A 15,000-nucleotide genomic window follows, 5' to 3' on the forward strand; every position below is an offset into this window, starting at 1 on the left:
AGTAATGATTTTGCAAATATCATTGCTTCTAGATCTGTGTGAATTAAGGATGGAGTTTTTGGGAAAGAATTTGCCCAGCATTTTTGTTTCCGTGTTAGCAGCCACTTTCTCGTTGCAGTATCATAGGAGTTGTCGTTCTTTAAATTAATAAATTAATAAACAGTAACTGTTTTCAAGTTAAGCTATGATCCTCGCATTTATGAACGATCATTATCCCTGTTTCTGAACAGCATGTTGTCTGGGTATTAATTTCGCTACGAACGAACGAACCATTCACCATTTTTGATGCTTTTAGGAAGCTTGCTGCGATTTTTGCTACGCTTGGATGTTTGGAGGAAGTGTACGGCAATTTCGCGACGCTTTAAGAACGAAGCATTCAACATTTCGGAGCGCTATTACCGTCAGTCATTATTGCTGTTTCTGAACAACATGGTATAAGGATATTAAGGACACATTCGCAACATTTGTGAATGCTATTCTGGACGATTTTTATACTTTTCTATGCCTATACCATATTTCAGTCGCTGCTCTTTGAGAACGAAGCATACGACATTTTTGAGCAGCAAAGCCTCCGTTGTTCATCGAAGTTCTTCGTTCTCTCACCACCTGACACTTCCACAGCTACGCTTTAAGAACGAGTCATTCAACATTTCGGAGCGCTATTACAGTCAGTCATTATTTCTGTTTCTGAACGGCGTGTTGTCAGGGTATTAAGGACACATTCGCAACATTTGTGATTACTGTTGTGGACGATGTTTATAATTTTCTATGCGTACATCGATATTTTAGTCACTATATGTTTTGAGGAAGTGTCCGGCCGGTGATTTCGCGACGCTTTAAGAACGAAGCATTCAACATTTCGGAGCGCTATTACAGTCAATCAGTATTGCTGTTTCTGGACAACATGGTATAAGGATAATAAGGACACATTCGCAACATTTGTGAATGCTATTCTGGTCGATTTTTATAGTTTTCTATGCGTATATCCATATTTTAGTCGCTACTCTTTGAGAACGAAGCATACACCATTTTTGAGCAGCAAAGCCTCCTTTGTTCATCGAAGTTCTTCGTTCTCTCACCACCTGACACTTCCATAGCTACGCTTTAAGAACGAATCATTCAACATTTCGGAGCGCTATTACAGTCAGTCATTATTTCTGTTTCTGAACGGCGTGTTGTCAGGGTATTAAGGACACACTCGCAACCTTTGTGATTGCTGTTGTGGACGATGTTTATAATTTTCTATGCGTATATTGATATTTTCGTCACTATATGTTTTGAGGAAGTGTCCGGTGATTTCGCGGCGCTTTAAGAACGAAGCATTCAACATTTCGGAGCGCTATTACAGTCAGTCATTATTGCTGTTTCTGAACAGCATGTTGTCAGGGTATCAAGGACACATATTCGCAACATTTGTGAATGCTATTCTGGTCGATGTTTATAATTTTCTACGCGTACATCGATATTTTAGTGGCTACTCTTTGAGAACGAAGCATACAACATTTTTGAGCAGCACAGCCTCCTTTGTTCATCGAAGTTTTTCTTTCTCTCACCACCTGACACTTCCAAAAGTCGGGTCGACTTTTCAAATGACGGGTCGTCACGACCTGATCGGATCGTCACGATCCGTCGAGATAGTTGAAGCTGCCTCAGGCAGTTCGACTTCCGGCAGTAAATCTTACTTCCTTTTTAAACTTCACGACCCGACATCCGGTGAGTCGGGCCGTCAACAGAAATTGACGACCCGACTCAGTTCATGTATATTGGACATGTGTGCAGGCCATATGATAATACGCATTTCTTTCGTTCTTATTCTGTATGATACTTTAAATACGACATTGAGGTAAATTTCGGCGGGGGATAACACCTGTTATTTTGCCATAATCATAAAGGGAAACTGCGACCAAAATAGGGGAGACGAAAATGTCATTTTCCTACATGAATGTTTACATGATATCAGCAACAACCCGCGAGAATGTCATCTGTCAGGCGAGAACTTAACGGAGGTCAACTTAATTCTGGCGCGAGCTGGATTATTTGACCTCAATACGAGCAAGGTTAAAGAGATGACAATACACCCCACGCACAGAAACAATCTCGGGAGGTAATGGCAACTACCACGGACCTGCTAATATCCAGAGCATTTAGAACAGTTGAAGAAAGTTGCATGCGGAACAGTTCTAAATTCTAAAACTTCAAAGGGGATTACGACTGGCTCCTTTGCCAAGCGGTTTAACTTTTTGGACTGATTTAATGTAAAAATTAAGAGCCCACAGACGGGTTTTTCGCACGTTGCCAAGGGAGTGAAATGTTACTTCCGATGACTGACGTCATCATATCGTTAGCTGACCAGAAAACCCACTTACCAACCTGGAACATTTGATAACAATCTCCTCATGGTTGTTTGCATCGAAGGCTTTTTCCTCGCTCTTCCTCGCTCTCGTTTTCAGAACAACCGCGCATGCGTAAACGAACTTGACTTCCGGTTTGAGAAAAAGCTAAATTTGCGGTAGTCTTAAAATTTAATAATAGCGAACTTTAGCAATGAGGACGATGACGAGAACGAGGACTGGTATGACCCATTGGGCCCTGGAACGAGAACGTCGTCCACGGCGGCTTTTCGGCGGGAAACAAAAACATTTAGCAAACCGGTTACGGTACGTGGACGAGTCTCTTCCTACAGTGAAAATCACCAGAGAAAATGTCTTTTAAAGAATTTCGTGACCTCCTTGTACTTCTCTACGGCGATGAAGTTATTTCCGATGAAGAGTTTTTGCTACTTCACGATAGTTTCATCTCAAAGAATCCAGATTTTCCCCATGAAAACTATCAACAGTTTGATTTGGATTCTATGAACTCCGCAGAGTGCAAAGCAGAGTTTCGTGTCGAGAAACACGATCTCCCTCGCCTTGTTGCAGCCCTCCAACTGCCACCGGTGTGTAAATGCGAACAGAGGAGTATTTGTGACGACATGTAAGGCCGATGCATACTCCTCAAACGAGTTGCCTACCCATGCAGGCTCAGCGATCTGATTCCTCGATTTAGCCTGATCTCAAATGATGTCATCGACTATATTTATGACCTTCATGGGCACCGTATAACACAATGGAATCGAGATCTTCTGAATCCTGGGGCTTTGCAGCGTTATGCAGATGCGATATCAGGAAAGGGAGCCCTGAACTGTTTCGGTTTTGTAGATGGAACAGTCCGTCCTATTTCAAGACCAAATGGGCGTCAGCGAATTGTGTACAATGGCCACAAGAGGGTCCACGCCTTAAAATTCCAATCCTTGTCCCTACCAAATGGCCTTATTGGAAACCTATTTGGACCAGTTGGTGAGTTTATAATGAAAAGCTAGTGTTTTAAACTTTAATAAAACCCCTACCCCCCTCCCCAGAAAAAGAAGAAAATTCTCTTCTCATGTTTGATGTTAATTTCGACTTCATTTCTAGAGGGGCGTAAACACGACGCAGGGATGTTAAACGATTCTGGACTACTGCGGGACCTTCAACAGTTTGCGTATAATCCAGCAGCTCAAGCTATGTGCTTTTATGGAGATTTGGCCTACCCTCTCCGGGTTCATCTCCAAACACCGTTCCGTCGTGTCCCACTTACACCACTCATGCAGGATTACAACGAGGCTATGAGCGCTTTACGGATTTCAGTAGAATGGTTATTCGGTGACGTCATTAATTCTTTTAAGATTCTTGACTATAAAAAGAACTTGAAGATAGTCCTTAGCAGCGTCGGTAAAATGTATGTTGTCTGCGCACTTCTCCGTAACGTCATCACATGCCTTTATGGTAGTAACACCAGTGCTTATTTTGGTATTGAGCCTCCCTCTCTGAAACAATACTTTCAATGAATTGTAGTCTAGCTGCACTTATTTTGATGATATCTTTTCTCCTTTCTGGGTAATATTCAGTGTAATGGATCTAAAATATATAGACTTTTGGAAAGAAGGAATGATGCTTTAAAGAAAAGAAAAACCTTCCATGTATAGGAAGAAAATTAAAGAACACACATGCAAGTTTTAATGTGGTTGGTATGGAAATGGAAAGTCATATAAACATGATCATGGCACAAACGAATATTTCCATTCAAAGACTTCCCCCATCATAGTACTAAGCTTAAAAGGAATATATAAATAATTACAAAGGCGGACACTGAGCAATAACATGCTGATGTTTCAAAAGAGTACTCCAAAGGGTATTATATTTCATTCTCATTTCAATGTTTGCTCAACCTATGCTCAAATGTGAAAAAATTTGTTCTTTGGAACATTTGCACCTGAAAGCAGCCAAACTAGTCCACAAACTCCCTACCGAAACTCCTGACACTGACGTTTTTGACCTTGTAAAATGGAAACCACTAGTCTATATTTACAAGCGTAGGATCGCTTCTATAATGTACCAGGTCTATCATAATAGTTTACCTGATCAATTCACAGCCCTATTCGAAACACGCAACACTAATACTAATTATAATTTAAGGCTCATTAATCACTTCTCGCATGTACGGTACAATAGGAACATTGGTAGAAATAGTGTAAGGTATAGAGGGCCCATTGTTTAGAATCCTATCAACTTTGTAAGCAAAAACTTAGATAGGCCTCAAAGATACTGGAACAAATTCAATTCGAAAAAGAAGCCTGTCTGATAATATCACAAAAATCAGATTCTTTATATTTTTAGTTTTTAAATTTTACAAGTTTATATTGTTTTCATTTAAGGTTTTATAAATATAGACTGTAATTAAGTTGTTGGCTGGTCCACACCAGCCTTCAGATTGCCTATATGTATGTATGTATGTATGTATGTATGTATGTATGTATGTATGTATGTATGTATGTATGTATGTATGTATGTAGTTAATCGCGGCGTGCAGTGACATCAATTTATTAAGAGTCTAGAACAAGATATGAACGAAAAGGTTAATACAGCACATGAATAAATACTTAAGTAAATAAAATAAATAAATAGATAAATAAACATGCAAAGTTAGCTATTTCAGGCACAAGCTAGGAGCAATTAACACAGGAAGGCATGTCATAAACCGCGTGTTATTTGAAGAAGAGATGCCGAATCGATATAATTATCCTCAACAGCGAGGGTATTCATAAGTGTACTATGGATTTTTCTCTTAAACTGCTTCCGAGTAAGTTTACGTGTAGTGGTACTCAGATAATTCCACAGGAAAGTTCCAAGTCTAGCAACACAATTCCGCATATGAGGTTTAATCGAGACGGTTTAACATAAAAATTCCAGCAGAGGCTGATCTGGTGTTATGTGAGTGTATTTGTCTGGAGCGAGTAAAGGCGTCGCAGTGAAGTATCATTCGAACCATCATGCATAAAGATGGAGACTGTTTCAAAGTAAAGTAGCTCAATCGGTAGAGTATTAGATGACACAAAAAAAAGGAAGAGAATGATCTCTGTACGGGAGGAAATAAACAAGGCGTATAACACGTTTCTGTAGCATCAAAACCTTATTTAAATTTGATTTAGAAGCTTGACCCCACGCTATAAGACCATAAGATAAATACGGAAAGATTAAGGATCTATAAAGGTTGAGCAAAGTACTCTGATCCGATACTCTGAGGAACAAAATGCCTTAGTCTCGCGATGACACCAATGGTTTTACCAATTTTGGTAGTGACATAGTCAATATGTGGTTTCCACGTGAGATGATTATCAATCAAAATTCCTAAATGTTTCACATACTCTTTCTATTCAAAGTAAGTAGAAGAGTTAGTATTGTTGTCTGTTAATTTTATTTCAACTTGATGATTAACTCTTCGTCCTTTTGGGTGAAAGATAACAAAGTTTGACTTCTTAACATTAAGCGTTAGTTTATTTACATTTAGCCAATCCAAACCTTTGACAACTCTTTTTTAACCTTTTTTTAACCAGAAAACGTTTTTTTTTTACTTCAAGCTCACTATCTGTGTTTAGACTAAACAAGTATAGGTCACTATACTAGTTAGTCAGTGTTCAAGATTTCTCTTAGTTGGTAAGTTATCCAGTAAAAGATTAATATTAAATTGACCATGATAGGAAAGAAAGTTAAGATCATAATACGGCCATTTGCGAAAAAGCCATTTAGTTAATTTCAAATTGTCAATATAGCTCATACTTAACTGAAACTAAATCACTCAGCTGGTAGATTACAAGGAAGATAGAGTTATATCATTTCCCCAGCCAAACGCGAGCCCGAGTCAACCACGAGCGACAAGCCAACCTTGAATGAAGCCCAAATGTTGGATTTTTTCCATTTTTGAATTTCATGGCCAAAGAAAAGCAATGAAAAGCTTGTAGAAATAATTTGCCATGAAATATGCTCGCCAATTTTCTACTTTCCCAATGTCCCAAGTGTAATTATCTGCTTCGTGACCAAGGAAAAATGCTCTTTGGAATAACGAGCTTGCGTCACCAGCTTTTGTCGCACCTGCTTCTTGCAAACAACGGATCATGAAATTTCCAAACTTATGTATCGAAGAACCACTGTAAAAATAGTAAAAATAACAACTAGGCCGCGGAGAGAATGGGTTGGGATCTAATATTTCTTGTATGGGTACCCTGTGTATGAAACACAAGATGGCGCTCCAGTGGCACGAAATGCTATAAATATTTTTATTCCATATCAATTTTCACAGTGTGCCGTTGAAATGGAACTTCTGCATCAGTTGTGTGTAATTAACAAAGGTCAGAATCCGTGAGGAAAATTAATGGATATCGAAGTATGCAGGAACTAAACTTAAGCTTAACTACAAACTTTTAAATGCGTTTCTGTGGCCATGAAACTCAAAAATGAAAAAAAAAAATGAAAACATTTGGCCTTGACTCGAGGTTGGCTCGTGGCTTGTGGTTGACTCGGGCTCGCGTTTGGCTGGGGAAATGGTATAACTCAGGAAGATACGATGTCTTCCTGCAGCTGCTGTAGATCTCCGATTTTCGTGATCTTGATTGGCCGAGATTCACTCGTCTTCCTCAGGTAGATGTTGGCGTTTTTTGCCCAGCAGTATTGAAGTATATGGCGATCCTTGAACTTCTTGGCTTCGTAAAAGATCTGTTGCTGATTTGGAGTTAAGTGATCAAAAATTCGCACACTGTCAGAGAAACCAACCGTCACTGGATCCACTATGCTCACGTCTTGCCGATCGCGAAATCAGGCAAATTTGGGCTTCGGGAAAGCGCTATTTTGATGTTTCCTGGTACAGAGAATAAGAACGAAGGAAATGCGTTTTCTGACATCCTGTATTAATTAACCTTATGTTATGGCAAATTTTGAACGGAATCTAAACTTTGAGCCAGATCGAGTAGTAGATTTTTAGACGGATAGCCTTTTAATTAGTGACTCTCAGTTCTTTAAATTAAATTTTAACAGTAATTGATAACTCTTTTAGCTCTTCAATTGAATTGTATTGGAACCTTAATTGGCCTCCATTTAACTGACGTTCCACACCATCGTTTTAGTTTTGATTTTTTCATATTAAGAAAACCCCTTTTTCACCTTGCATTGGGTATCCATTTTTGTGACGAAGAAGCGCATAATTATAACAACAATGATAAACAAGTTTTTTGCTACTGGCAAAAAGAGTTATTACTTTTCAAGTATTGGAAATAGCAAGATATCGAAGGAATTCTTAATTAGCCGGTACGTTCTAGCAATGATTTTATTTATGTCGCTATTTCTCCCGCTCTTGATAAATAATGACAGCTGTGCACTTTGCAAATGATCTTACTAGTTTGCTAAGACATCAAAGTCCTTATAAAAAGACAACTACAAAAATATTGGCGTTATTTTGCCACTATTGTGGCTATTTGTTATATAGCCCTTTTTGAAGAATGACCAGGCCTTTTATTCCATTGCTGATGTTTTTTCTTGTTTTTGCAAAGGTTAGTGAGTAAGCGGAAACTTGCAATTTAAGAGGTAAAATCCAACGTTTTGTGGCGCCCTAGTAAAAAAAAAAAAAAATGGAAGATTGATTTTCCGCGAATTCCCGACGGGGCAGCCGGTCCGGATGAGAGAAAGCTGGACCGTCTAAGAGCTCGTTATCAGGAATCATATTCAAGGATTAGAATTCCGGCCCACTGAGATGCTTCAGAAAAAAATAAAATCGCTTGCTAGCTTTCTTAACTACTTCATCAATGTGCACATTTCAAGTTAAGGTTGGCACATATAGTAAGTCTCAATAACTTGGAGGTACTTGCTACTTCTACTTCTTTCCTATCGATAATAACCGTGTCCAGTTCAACTGGGCTCCGGGCAAACGAAATTCGGAGCTCCTTACATTTATCGGGGTTGAGTTGCACTCTGTTCACATGGGACCACTCAATAAGCTGATTAACTATACTCTGCCCCTTACTGGTATTCCCTTTGGCAACGACATCGGATACTGTGGTTTCATCAACAAATTTCCATAAATGTGGAATGTTTACATCTAAATCATTTATCATGAATACCAAAAGCCTTTGCCCAATTTGATACCCTGCGGTACCCAGGAGGGGACTAGTCCCCACTTGGAGTAAAAACCTTTTGCTCGTTTGATTCTTTGAAATCGATTAGACAGAAAATCAATGATCCAGTTAACTATACCACGTGGTACGGCTAAATTACGTAACTTGTTGACTAATATAGTAGAGTAGAGTCCTTACAGTCGTTTCGTTTCCGTTAGTCTCCAGGGACCATGTATCCATCATGCTTATCAGGTACTTGACGATTTCGGGCCCATACTGGCTACTATCAATGACGTCTAATACAGCAGGTTTGAGATAGTCGTCTACAATGAATCCTTCTCCCACTTTAGAGATACAAGGCGTAACAGAAATAGTTCTCAATATTTCTTCAGACCCAGAACTGGTTTCTTTTTCGGCACAGCTGGTGTGACATCGGCCATTTTCCACACAGGTGGGAGGCGGTGTTGTCTATAAGAAGCATTTAGAATCTCCGTAATCGGAAGGCCAAGATATCGGCGTACTCCTCGAGTAGCAAGTTCGGGATCATGTCCGGTCCGGCAGCTTTTGTGGGGTTGACTTTTAGTAGCGTCCTTTAAGCGGTTTCTACAGAAACACATGGAATATTCTCTACAGAGAGACTTTCAAGCAGAAGTGGCAACTTATATTCCACTAGCGGTTCTTGGAAGGCTCAATTGACCAAGTTAGCCTGCTCCACTTGGAAAAGGTCTGAAAAGTGATCCGCATTAATTTGACAAGACATCCAGTATTTTTTTCTGCAACCGACGGACGGCAAAGGTCTTTCTGCTTCACCACGCAAAAGACGCAAGAGAAATATCATTAGGTTTATTTTTGAAGTCTCAACCGCACGCCGTCGTAACATTACATTCGTGAATATCGGATGAAAGCCACAACTATTGGCGAACCTAAAGTAAATAAAAAAATCATGTTTCCCAGATAATACAGCAAGGAAAATACAAACTAATAACGTTGCCGGATACGAAAAACCAAAAAACCCTGTGGGAAAAATGGAAACGTATTCCCCGAACAAAACACAGTGCCGCAAACTGAGCTGAAAAGCAAAATTACAAACTGAAAATATTTGAACTTTTCGGTCCCCAAAAACGCAGGAGAAAGTTAGGAATTTTCTACGGTCAGGGAAAATTTCTATGTCACAGTGGTTATATAATCAGACTTGAGGTCACAAAACTGACAAAAAAAATCTTAGAAACGATCTTCAGGGCTGTGGAAATATCTTCACACCAGTTATATTTGCTTAAAAGACAAAAAATAACGTGCCTCAAATCAAGTATGAATCTTTTCTTCCTGAGATTTGCAAAGAAACTGAAAAGGGGATTAATAATCTCAGGTGGGCAAAAAAAGCGGTTCAATACAACGCTATGTTAAATATTCAAAAATAACGTCAAAAACAAGTTCTCCGAGTCTCAATAGGAATAATACGCAAACAGCGGTTACAAACATTTGCTTGAAATGCATAATTTTTATAAACTTAACGTTTCGTATTTTACAAGATACATCATCAGAAGTGATTATTATTCAGTTAGAGATAAATTTAAATTTAAAAATACAACTGTACGGCATGGGAACTAACGAAATTGATTGACATAAAACGACAAGAATATGCTAATAATAGAGATTAAGTTTCTCACTGCCAACGTTTTCATTTAAGGCTGGCTTTAGATCACTGATCAACAGAAACTCTTTAATTTTGCAATGCATGTCTGATCGACCAGTTGCCAATATTGCAAAATGATCCTACTTAATTGTATGGTTGGTTAAGAAAACATGATCAGCAATCACGGCAATCATCTAATTCTATGGTTGGTTAAGAAAATATGATTAGCAGTCACGGCAATCATCGGTAAAACAGTCATGAAAGTACTAAAAGCAAAATTGGACATCACTACACCTTCGACCAGACTTGGACAGCCAACTAGTCATTGACCGGTATGAGACTTGGAAGACAGAAGGACACCAGGTTTGCTTTCTCCAGACATTCGTTGACTTAAAAGAAAAACTTAACCAGGCAAGGGGTCTTGGCTTATTCTATCGTGTTAGACAGCTCCATATTAAATCGAAACTGGTCTCCGATTGCCTTCATCTTGAACCAAAGTGACTCGTCGAATATCAGCTTCTAAACGTCTCTCAGATATGTGCCGGCGGAATCACTGTTACCTCGATTGAAGACGGACATTAAAGATCTCTGCGCTTCATCAAAACTGAAAACCGTCATTAACCTTAGCAACTGTTGACTAGGGGTGATTTCGAAAATTGCGTATAAACAGTGTCGACCTAGAATTACCACAGACCTCCCTGTTCTCCTAGCGATTTATTTTCAAGTTATGAGTCATTTATCGACAAGGTTGATTCTCTTGACCTCGAATACTATTTGTTGGGTGACTTAAACTGTAATTTGGCCTCTTCTACACCTGATGCAAACACTCGTCATTTACTCGAGATTTCGGATTTATATGGGCTCAATCAATTAATAAATGAACCAACTCGTGTTACTGAATCCTCATCTACATTAATCGATTTGATTTTTACTAATCATGCAGATAAGGTAAGCTGTTCCGGTGTCTCCCATATTGGCATCAGCGATCATAGCCTCGTCTATGTTTATCAAAAACTTTCTTCTGATTTATCATCTAAAGGACAGTCTTACATCTCTTATAGAAATGTTAGAAATTTTAATCGAGATAATTTTCGAAATGAAATCTCTCAACAAGACTGGTCTTTCGATGAATCTGAAGATCCAAATTTGGTTTGGTCTAACTGGAAAACAAAATTTCTGCGCGTTGTCAATGCTCATGCTCCAATTCGAACTAGACGTGCTAAATTGAATAACCCACCCTAGATTAATTCAGTCTTGAAGAATGATATGCGCTGTCGTGATGCTGCTAAAAAGAAGGCGATAGAAACAAAGAATCCTCATGACTGTCGGACTGGGCTAATTACAGAAAATTACGAAATAAAATCAACAATAATGTAAAAACCACTAAGGCATCCTATTATCATAATAGTCTTATTCAATCCGAAGGAAACTCTCGAAGGACTTGGAAAACTATTAATCACCTCATGTCCCGTCGTCAGAACAACCAGCTGGTAAAGAAAGTCAAAGTAAGTGATATATGTATCTGTAATTCTAACGAGATTTCCAATACCTTTAACGAACATTTTTCAACTATTGGGCCCAGACTAGCCCGCGAAATACCTTCTACTTAGGACGAAGTGTCTACTTATTTAAACAATTTTCCTGAAAACTTCAACAAATTCTCTTTTCGTCCAACTACTAGTAGTATTCTTTTTACTCATCTAAATCGATTGTCGAAAACTAAATCTAGTGGGTTAGACAATATCGCTGCTAAGTTAATTCGTGAGTGTGCTGATATTATTTCAGGTCCGTTATGTGACCTGTTTAATAAATCTTTGATGTCTGGCATATTTCCTGACGATTGGAAATGTGCCAGAGTGATTCCGTTGTTCAAACAGGGCGAGTCACTTGATTTGAACAACTACCGACCTATCTCTGTCATTTCAGTTGTCCCCAAAGTGTTTGATCATGAGAGGATTGTGTACGATCAGTTATACAACTTCTTAAGTAACGAGGGAATCATCTCTACACAACAATCCGGTTTCCGGTCTTTGCACTATACTGTTAGTGCTCTTCTTGAAGCAACTGACAGTTGGGCGTTTAATATCGATCGTGGCTACGTAAATGCCGTAGTGTTCCTCGACTTAAAAGAAGCCTTCGACACTGTTGATCATGATATACTATTAACTAAAATGAATCAGTACGGAATTCAAGGGACATCGCTTGATTGGTTTAAATCATATTCGACGAATCGCACACAACGGTGCTCCGTTAACGGTTGTCTCTCTGATTTTACCACTCTTAAATGCGGTGTGCCACAGGGAACGATCCTTGGCCCTCTTTTGTTTCTAATTTATATTAATGATTTGCCTGACTGTCTATCGTTCAGCGTTCCTAGAATGTATGCTGATGATACACATATTACTTATGCTGGCTCTGATATACATCTGATTCAGTCTAGTATATCTCATGACCTTGAAAAGCGAAGCAAATGGCTTGTGTCTAACAAACTTACTTTGAACGCTACAAAGACTAAATTTATGTTGATCGGATCCAGGCAAAGACTAAGCACTCTATCTGATACTCTTGAACTCTCCATTGATAATGTTCCAATTGAAAAAGTTTCCTCAGTGAAATCACTTGGAATATATGTTGACGAAAATCTAACATGGTATCTCCACGTTGATAAACTGTGTAAAAAGATTGCTTCCGCAATTGGAGCCATTAAACGAGTTAAGCCATTTGTGCCTCAATCAACCTTACTCAGTATATACAACTCACTAGTTCAACCCCATTTTGATTACTGCAGCCTAGTCTGGGGTAATTGTGGTAAAACATTATCTAACAAGCTACAAAAACTACAGAACCGTGCTGCATGAGTGATAACTTCATCGAGCTATGACGCTGATGTTAAATCCTTGTTTGACAAACTCAGCTGGAAAGACTTAAATTCTCAACGTCAAATTCAGAAAGCTTTAATGGTTTTCAAGTCTTTAAATGGTCTGGTTCCCGAATATCTCACGTCTAAATTTGTAACGCGTAATGTATCAAACTATGCTCTGAGGGGTTCGGCAAATAAACTTGTTGTTCCGTTTCCGAGAACAAACTACATGAAAAATAGTTTTAGTTACAGCGGCGCAACTCTTTGGAACAGCTTACATCGTAACATTAGGGAATCTAGTCTCATAGATCAATTTAAACGCCTTCTCTATCAAAATTTTTAAATAAACGGCATTCATGGAAATCAGGTCTGTAGGTAGCTTATTTTGTAAATTAATGTAATAATAGGATTAGGATTTTAGATTTTAGAATTTTACAAATTTCTTTTTTGGAATTGTACCTGATGAATTTTTTACCGTGTATATATTAAGTAAATAAATAAATAAATAAATAAATAAATAAAGTTCAACCAATGACATGCTCTACCTAGATTAAATACACCAGTCACTATCCATAATCCCTCTCTAACACCTACTGCAACCCAGGCCCTGTCGCTCTAGTGACACAGAAATACTCAATTTCAGGCTTTTTCGTTCCACTCAGTCCCCAGAAATGTCCCTTTTTTCAGTCTGGTTTTAGATAAATAGACATTATCGCGCCAAGTGATGTTTAATTTCCACTTTCTTCCAGGCTCAGTAAATGAGTTCAGTGAAGACAAAGATTTAATCATCGTTTCCCTCCCTTCAGTTTTTTGTTTTTTTTGGAATCTGCAAAATGGAGCAGACACGTGACCAGCCGCAACCAGGGTACTTGCTTCAGTAAGGAAGAGAGAGGAGCCTGGAAACGAAGTCGACCATTTCCAGTTGTGTGCATAGTTACCTGACCTTTGTATGAAAGTGAGGCTTGAGTTGACCTCATTTTGATAAAAGCTTCACTGCTTTTCTTATGTAAATTCCTACTACTTAAAATGAGAACAACATCATTAACACAAGAAAAGCTGGGACGTTTGAATAATAACGAGGACAACTCGAGCCTAGGTGCCATTTTAAGGCCTGGTCATTAAGCTCAGAACTGTAAAAAACGCTATTTAAGATAAGGTCTGATTACTGGGTTGCTATGTATGGCAATCCAGTCGAAATCTGTGTTGAATTTCTCGGTTTTTTTCTCCGTCGGAAGACAGCTGCAGAAAAGCTGCGTAGTTGGGTCTTTTTTGGCACTCCCCTGCGAAGTATTCTCTTTGTTCCTAGAGTCTTCTGCGAGTATCTTTGCTACAGTCCTGTAGGTTTAAGTGGGTTATAGAAATGCATAGATTCAGGTAGATTTTATCCCTTGGAAAATGCGAATGGTGTTTTATTGGATCCTTAAACAAAAATTTACCTTTATGGAGCTCAAGGATGGAACTTCAATTGGATAAACAACGCAAGCGGTGAAAAATGATTATGTGACAAGCAATAAACTTCGACATTAATTGCATTTTTCGCCGTCTGATATCAAAGTGAGCTGTTTTTCTAATATTTTACTAACTATAATGTTATGTGCAGTGCACGACACTGGAAACAAATGGCAAATTCTCTGTTAACTCTTTCTGGTTGGATATGGGTTTGACAAACTCAGAGAATGAATCGAAACTCTTTAGTGGAACTATAGATCCGTGTTTACTAAAAGTCTGGCTATTTATGATTTCATTTATCTGAGCTCAACTCTACACAGTCTTCAGGTAAAAAAACAGCAACAACAACAACAACAAACGGAAATTTCACTAATTCTCGTTAGTCAAGAATTGCTTCAAAAAAGGGTTGTTGTCCATTTTACACTTCATTACTCAAGGGAAAGGTTCTTCAGGAAAGGGTTTGTTCCTGAAATTCCGGCAAGAATTTTATTTAGTTGCGTGTGGTTCATCTCATGCAGTGTGTTGCTTGTTTGTACGCATGCGCACAGAATGAAATAGGAAGGTTTTTTTGCCTCTAATACTAATAGCAAATATGTTGTT

General features: G+C 38.6%; 1 pseudogene; it reads left to right on the top strand.

The window, feature by feature from the left end:
- The first annotated feature begins 2,701 nt into the window (after nucleotides 1-2,701).
- LOC138035513 (uncharacterized) lies at nucleotides 2,702-3,764 on the top strand (annotated as a pseudogene).
- Nucleotides 3,765-15,000: the final 11,236 nt, after the last annotated feature.

Source organism: Montipora capricornis, unplaced genomic scaffold (genome assembly GCF_036669925.1).
Source record: "Montipora capricornis isolate CH-2021 unplaced genomic scaffold, ASM3666992v2 scaffold_417, whole genome shotgun sequence".
NCBI lineage: Eukaryota > Metazoa > Cnidaria > Anthozoa > Scleractinia > Acroporidae > Montipora > Montipora capricornis.